Source organism: Triticum urartu, chromosome 5, assembly GCF_003073215.2.
Source record: "Triticum urartu cultivar G1812 chromosome 5, Tu2.1, whole genome shotgun sequence".
Classification (NCBI taxonomy): domain Eukaryota; kingdom Viridiplantae; phylum Streptophyta; class Magnoliopsida; order Poales; family Poaceae; genus Triticum; species Triticum urartu.
The window spans coordinates 4,134,138-4,142,756 of NC_053026.1; positions in this window are offsets into that span (position 1 = coordinate 4,134,138).

Genomic DNA, 8,619 nt, shown 5'->3' on the forward strand with positions numbered 1-8,619 from the left:
CCAAACAATGTTAAAATCATATGTTAAGGTCAATCATCAAAGCATATGTCAACGTCATGCATATGATTTCACAAATTTCTAGGAACCAAATTTATAAAATACTAAGCATATGGACACTTAGTTTACATAACATACTGTACTTTTTATCATGAGTAGCAGTAGCTTGGAAGTTTACAATTATTTTGGGCAAAGGATTTATTCAGAGAAGTATTCTTCAGTAGTATAGGGATATCTCGCTGTATGCATGCATAAAGTAAAGGAATCAGGTTGCTGGGTTCTAAGTCCTATATCTGACCTTGAGTGTCAATGGCATTTAACTAACTCCATCCTTCCTGTACAATACATGTTTGTATAAACTTGCTATTAACAGCAAGTCGGTCTAGGTGATTAACATGAACGCCTTGCTATGGTTAGAGAGGATTTTAGCAAACGGTTTGTGTGTTTAGCCATCATAACAAAATGTTCTCATGGATTAGGCTCAAAATTTGGATCCGAGTTTGTAACTACTTTACCAAGGCTTGTCTACTCAAGCTCTCAGAGTTTAAAGTCACTTGGCTAATTCATTGTGCATGACACTGTCAGTGCCTTCTTATGACTAGTGTTCAGTCTGTAAGGTTGAAAATCTGTAGTTATCTTGTCTGATACTGTAAAAAGAACAACTGCAACTCTTTTACCTAAGAAGGAATTAATTTATAGGCCAGCAAGCAATTCAATAAACAATTAGAGAGCATACTAGTGGGTTACCTTACCTATTGTACTACTGAAGCATACTTCTCTGAATGTACGGAGGGATCACCTGCTTGATTTGGTGGAGGCTGAAGATGCTAGATGGAGGCAAGAGCTGCTTGGTGGGCGATGTACAGGAAGGACAGGCGCAGCTTCATGTGAAGGCTGAGAGATCGGCACGGATGCGGCTTCGTGGCTGTGAGGACGAAGTCGGGAGGAGCGCGTCTTCGTGATGGTGAGGACGACGGACGCCGACGAGGTTCCAACTAGCGACCTTGTTGATGAAGGAAGAAGGGAGTCATCGGTAGGCGGAGCTAGCGGCAGCGGGCGAAGCTAGCGATGGAGGATGCCACCGTGCGGTGTGCGGGAATGGTGGCACATTGGGGGAGGTTGGATAATGGGGAGGTGGAGAAGTTGGACGGGAGAAAAAATAGCACAGAGGTGGGAAGTCTTTCCCACGGTAAATAAAACATTTTAGCGCCAATTTTTTTTAGGTGTATCATTTATTGGATAAATCCGTATGCTTTGTTCTTTTTTGAAAAAAATATGAAACTTCATTGGGTAATATACGTTCCAAGTATTTTTGATATAGCTTAACAAAAATAATAAAGGCAGTGGTAGATCGAAGTTGGGCTTGCCCCTCCTCCGCGTGATGCCGTGTTGACTGTGGACGCCGCCCCGGCGTGTCATCCCTTCACCTAGCCCTTGTCGATGTCAGGGGTGGCGGCACGCAGCGACTCCTCCAAGCCGATCTAGACCAGCTGGTCATTGTTGCGGCGTCGGCATCTCCGCGGTGCCGGCGTCCGATGTGGCAAACGTGGCCCTGCATTGCGCCACTCCTGCTGCTCCTTCTCCTGTGCCATCCTCTTGGCCGACGTCAGGTTGCTGGGTGACGATGTGTCGTCAGCATGTAGAGGTAATGGAGGAAGCGTCCGGGAGGGCTCCTCCTCCTTCATGACTTTGTCACGCCAGTTGCGGCGCGGTGGTGATGCCAGTTGGTCGAAACAGTCAAACGTGTTGCGCGAGGGGGTGGCTCCTTTTTGACGCGATGTCCAGTTTGGTCTCGGCAGTTCATCATAGGAGAGGGGCTCCTCCTCAACATGTCTGTTGGCCGGCGTTGGCGTCGTGCTTAAATAGCCAGGGCAGACAGACCGACACTGCTTCAATGTGGCTCATCGACCGGAGTAGGCTTCTCAGTCCCCGTGTTCATTTATCCTTGTAGGAGTGATCAACGTAGTACCTCACTTGAAGCACCGCGCTGCCACTCATTTGCAGCATCTCATGCCGCCAGTCGTAGTCCATACCCAACTCCGGTTGGAGCAAAAAATGCAGTTGGTCCGAAATAAACCTGCCACACCAATTCCAGCAAACCTTGTGGCTAGCTCGAGCATCCAGCAGGGCCACCGTCACCATTTCCAGCTCTCGGCGTGGCCGGTTGCAGCATCTCGCGACATGCTGTTTTTGTTACAAGTAACCGGCCCATTTCAAGCACAAGCATGAACCTCCCTCTTGCTCTCGGGTTTCGAGGCCCGCAAAAGCTTCCTTGGTTGGATTCTAGGAAGCATCTAGAAGCTTTGTTAGCTTTTTAAAGTCGGTTATCTTTATCTTGTTTAGGTTTATTTCAGCCAGGTTTTACTATGTTTTCCTAGGTTTTCCTTTTTCCCTTTATCTTTTATTTTTTACCTTTTGTTTTATTTTTTATTTTTCCTTTCTATTTTTTCTATTTCCTTTTCTTTCTTCTTTTTCAAATTTTTGAGGTTCTTCCAAATTTTGAACTTTTGTTTAGAATTCCCAATTTTTTTAATTCGTGAATGTTTTTTTCAAACCGTGAACATTTTTTAAATTCACAATAATTTGAAGTTCACAAACATTTCTTGAATTTGTGAAATGTTCCCTAATTTGTGAAAAAAATCATTTTTGCAAAAAAGCTTTGAAACCATAAACCATTTTCAAATTCATGAAACTTTTTCAAATACTCAAAGTTTTTAAAGGTCATGAATATTTTTTTAAATTGATTTTTTAGTTTGTGATTATATTTCTTTGAATTGGTGAACTTTTTTAAAATTCATGAACATTTTCAGAAGGCGTGAATCCTTTTCAAATTCATGTTTTTTTTCAAGATCGCAAACATTTTCAAATTTGATTTTCCCCCCAAAAGATTAAATTTTTATAAAAGTCAACGGCCATATGTGGCCATTCCGAGGATTTTAAAAATAACAAAAGAAATGTACTAGTTACTGTAACACTTCACTGATTTCACCAAATATCCCATACTGCGTTTGATTTTTATGATTTTCCAGTTTCTCCATCTTTGTTGACTACAATTTTTTCCTGGTTAACTGGGATGTCAATCGTGTAAAGTGGATGTCATGCACTTGCAAAATATTATTGAAATATTGACTAGACTACTTTCATTTTCTATAAACTAGCACAAAGAAGCATCCAATCAGGACAAATGAACCTGAAGCAGACTTCATCAGAAGGTTCCAAAATTTAGCAGTAGTACTGTGAGTGAAAGTTAAAAAACTGTTCAAAGAACAGACAGCCATACAACTCATTCATAACAAAAGGGAACATACACATTAAAAAAAGACCATAGGCTCGTTCATCACAGAGTAACATACATTCCGAAGAAGATCCACCCAGCTAGAATAATTATGTTGGAGTAATTCTACCTAGGAGCATGGATGACAATTGCTCAACCTATATCTTAGCTGGAGATAACAAGCTAAAAACACAAAGACTACTCTGTTTCATCTGAAGATGGTTCTCCACCCATGTCAAAAATATCACGAGGTTTGAATTTCACCATGGTATTCCAATTCTCACTTCTTGGATTTTGGATATAGAAGATCTGGTCCACTTGGGAAGAAAATACAAAAGGTTCATCCTCTAACATCTCCCCTGTATGTATTTTTCGGGAGAAGTTTACATGAGTGAATCCAAACTCATCTCTTATAATACCAGCTTTGTGATGAACATCATACCAATCACATTTAAAGAAGACCACCTTGTAATCTTTGTATGACAATTCGAAGATGTCAGATAACCGACCATAATAGGACACGCCATTTTCAGCAAGGTTCACGACACCACTATTTTGTGCCACGTGTCCTGTCTCGCGACTGATAGTATGAAACCTGAAACCATTAATTATATAGCCACTATAGCGCACCCCGCATTTGCTTGGTTTTGCGGCTAATGCTCTTATATTTTCTGTGATATCCGGTCCATCATCTAGTATAACCTGTATGTAAGAGTGGTTACATTGAGTTCACATGGAACTACAGTGAGGGAACATGCTAAAGGTGAAATATACCTTTTGTTCCAACCAGTCAGCAAAGTGTCTACCAATCAAATCCTCATTGTCATCATCCGTCAAATTTAAGTTACCCGGTTTCCTCTTCTCTTGGTCCCGAAATTCTCTGTAATAATAAGACAAATAACATCGTGATTTTTTCCAACTTGTGAAAAATAAAAGAAATAGGAGACAACATTGAAGCACACCTACGGAGATCATCAAGCTCATCAGATTGTCGCAAGACATATCGATGTGCTTGAACTAGAAGCTGATCGTCCAACTGGCCTATAGTGATAGCCTTTCCAATTGGCTCACCAACACTATCAAACATGTGCATGCCCTTTCACTACTAGGGAAAACCTTATACACAGAAATTTAGCAGTAGCGCGTGTCAAAAAAGGGCGCTAGTGCTAAATAGCAGTAGCGCGTGTCCGTAAACCGCGCTACAGATACAATAGTAGCAGTAGTGCGTGCGCATGAAAATGCGCTACCACTAATATCCCCTTTGCTAAACCGATAGGCTATGCATAGCAGTAGCGGTCTTGAGGAAAGCGCGCTACCGCTAGCACATAAGTAGCAGCGCGTTTCGCGCGGAGGGCGCTACTGCTAATGGAAATAAAATAAAATAAAAAAGAAATGGAAAAGTAAATGAAAAAGAAAGAAATAGAAAAAGGAGAAAGGAAAAAATAAAATGTAGAGCAAAATAAATGAGAAAGCGGAAAAAAGGAGAAAGACGTAGCAGTGGCGTTTGTTTGTAAGAGGCGCTATAGCTAACGTAGTTGCAGCGCGTTTCCTAGACCCCCGCTGTAGAAACAGAAAAGAAAATAAGAAAGATGAAGGAAATTACATAGCTATAGCAGTAACGCGTTTTGTGAAAATAGCTATAGCTAACTTAGCTATAACATGTTTCGCGAAAAGCGCTACCGCTAAGTTTGACTTAACCAAAAAACTGTTTCCCCCCGGCCACCACTTCTCCCCCAAATCCCTCGACCCACCCCGCCGCCGTCTGCCTGATTCACCATCGCCCACTTCGTCGCCGTCTCCTGCCGACTTTGACTCCCCCGGAGCCACCAGAGCCGCGCGCCATCGACACCACCGTAGCCGCGCGGCCTCATCAACGCCACCAGAGCCGCAGTCGACGCCACCGGATCCACCCTCGCCACAACTGCCTCCCTCACCATCAGCGGAGACGCCCCCGCCTCCCTCGCCACCACTGCCTCCCGCGCCACCACCGGAGCCATCCTCTGTAAGCCCCCACCCCTCCTCTCTCTCTATCTCTAAATTATTTAGGTTAATTTAGTTAGGAAAATAATTTAGTTAGGTTAACTAGTTAGGTTAATTTGACAGAGATGCCCCTGCCTCCCTCACCGTAGGAAAAAATTGTATATGCTTAACTAGGGCAGTAGGGTTAGGGTTGTAGTGTTTAATTACAAATGTTAGGAAAGTAAGGTTTAACTAGATGTTAACTAGGGTGGTAGGATTTAGTTTAGAGAAAAAATCAATATAAAATATAATTTTCTATTAGTGTTGCAAGTCTAGTAGGTTCTTAATTTTAGTGAATTTTTATTAGGACATAATTTGAGTTCTAGGGTTCATCCATCTATATTTGGTTTTTGAATTGAGTTTCAGAGAGCATGAGATTTGTGTAGATTTTCTTGAAGTGTCAAACACTAGGATATGCAAATTTGAAGTGGTCATGATATATGAAAAATCCTCAATTATGTTTGCTCATTGATCATAATCGACATTGAAGTGGTTCGATTGTGCCCAAGTGGCCTTTTGTTGTTTCCAGGGAATGAAGCCGAGTGGCCTATGTTTAACCAGAATGTTGATTCATTTCCGTTCCGGCAAAATTCATGTTCTCGATTTGTCCACTTTTTAGCAAAGGTCATGCCAAAATTTTCCGTGAATTTCGGCATGACTTGTGCTACAAACTAGGACATATCGAGTGCCCGGGATTTGCCGCACCGGGAAGGAGTCAACGTTCCTGCAAAACAATAGGCCTTTTTTATGTCATTATTCATTTTATTAGGTCTAGAATTAATTGACTAGATTTAATCGTAGGAAACATGGCTAGCAACGATGAAGGACAGGGTTCTGGTGAATGCGACGACGTCTACCGGGCGGCAGACGAATTTTTTAGCCTTGCCGACATCGAGACCGGCGCTGAGACTCAGACCGGCATCGAGACGGAGACTGAGACCGGCGCTAAGACTCAGACCGGCATCGAGACCGAGACCGGTGCTGAGACTGAGACCGGCGCTGCCTCGGGGAGCGGAGCCGGTGTAGAACCGAAAGCAAAGAGGCAACGGCCTCCTAACAAACTCAGGACTACTAGACTGGTGGTCACGGAGGTGGATGATGGCAATTTTGAGCCAAAGGCGCCCGAGGAAGCGCGTCGATGCTACGGCAATCAGATAGGCTGCATCGTACGGACAACCGCCACCATCAACGATGAGAAACTACAGAAGATAGAAAATATGAGGAGCTCCCTCCTAAAGAAGTTTCACCAGATATTCTTGTTCCCGGGCCGGAATGAGAAGGATTATAAAGATCTAGATGAGGACCCGGCAATGAAGAAGATAAACAAACACGACATGACCAAGTTTAGCGATGCGTTGGCCGCCTGGAAAAATCGAGTGAAAGCAAAGATCATCGACAAGAAGGAACCCTACTCCGAGATTGTAAAGGATAATCCGACAATCACGGAAGAGCAGTTTCAAATATTCAAGGAGGCTTGCAAGGCCGAAGCTGCCAAAAAAAGTCTAAGTACATGAAGGGGCTTCAAGAGAGGAACATTGGGAGCCACCGCCTTGGAAGCCGTGGTTACGACGAAAAGAGGTCCAAATGGGCCAAGGAAGACGCGGAAGCCGCGAGTCTGGGCATCCCAGACCCCTTGGCGGATTTCACCATCCCGCAGGAGCGTGACGTCCTCAGGGCCCGGCATCATTGGGACCCAGTGAAGAAGGTTTACGAGACAAAACCGGTCATTACGGAGTTCATGTGACTGCTGGTAATTTTAGTTTCTTATCAATTCGACTGCACATGTTAGTCATATTTGTAAACGATCCTTGTGCCATTTGCAGAGAGAGCAGCACCGGATTGCGGCCGAAAGCGACTTGCCGTCTGAGGCATTGGCAAGGCCCGAGTGGGACACTCCATTCAACCGGGCGTTGAACATATTGAAACGACAACCGGTGGATACTCGACCGTTGTATGGACGCGTGCACGGTGTCGGAGACGGCGCCACGTGGAATAAGTACTACCGTGAGACCACGGAGGAGAGAAAGGAAAGACGGAGGTTAACTGAAGAAAACATCGACAAGAAGGTTGAGATTGCGGTTGAGAAGAAATCATCTCAGACTGTCGCAACAGCGGTAGCTGCCGCAAAACAGGTGGTTGCAGATTTGTCTACTTCCTTGGTGACGTGCGTTTTCACTTGGACAAGGCAACATCCAGAAAAAAATGCAGAGGACTTTCCCCTTGCTGACTTCTTGGGGAGCAGCTCGACTAGCGTTGCACCAGCACCTGCTCCAGCACCGGCTCCCGCACCGGACGTGCTCGGTGGTGCTTCGTCTTTGGCTGAGCTCAACGCCCTCACGGTATCTGTCACACCGGCCCCCTTCAATATAAATTTATAATCTCCCGTTTTCGTTGCCTTTTGGATGTCTCACGTCGCAGACTTTTCTTTGCAGGCCGACGAAACCCCGTGCACCATATTGTACACCATCGGCGACCAGAAGGTGGACGTGGGGAAGGCGACGATAATGAAGCCAAAGGAACCATTGTTCCACAGCCGGCCAATCCCCCCAAATGTCTTCAAGGTTTCCGTGGCCAGTGTCAAACCGGGCCACGAGAATTTGCCTCCTCCAATACTAGTGGGGGATGACGGCGAGACACTGCGGCGGCTTGGTGATTGTTGCAATGGGTGGGTCCTGTTGTGGCCAAAGAGTCTGCTTCATCTGGAGGCGGCCGGGAGCACACCCACGAGCACGCAGCCTCAGCAAGGTATGAACATCAACACCCCACGTGCCCAATTAGCGTCGGGTGTCGGGTTGGGTGATAGCGGACGGGGTAAGGAGGAGGCTCCATTAGTCGCTGATGACGTCGCCATGGATGAGGATGAGGACGACGATGGCGCTGAACAGTATGTCTATACTGGCGCCTCCTCAGGGTTTGAGCGTCATGACTCGGTGCCTGAATTGTCGTCTCAATGTATTATGCACGACCTTCCGGTAGTAAAGAAGTCTAGGAAGAGAGCGAGGAAAGGCAAAAAAGCTGATTCTATGATCCAGCCGCCTCAGCAGCCTCGGCTTCAGGACCGTATAGATATCCCCGATGTGGATAAATGGCATATCCCCGGTCAACCAATCCTACCTGCAACAGCGCTACAGGCCAGATTCGGCGATCTAAGGAGACTTCATGATGATGAGCTGCGGGTAGAGAAAGGCCTCATCCCCTCGAAAGATCCAGGATACCCACTCTACGTGGTTAACATTCCGCGGCAAATGTCGTACGTCGACAGCTTCCCCGCGGATAAGTTCTTCCTCCGATTCGATTACATACTCGACATGTTTCACCTGAAGAAGCTG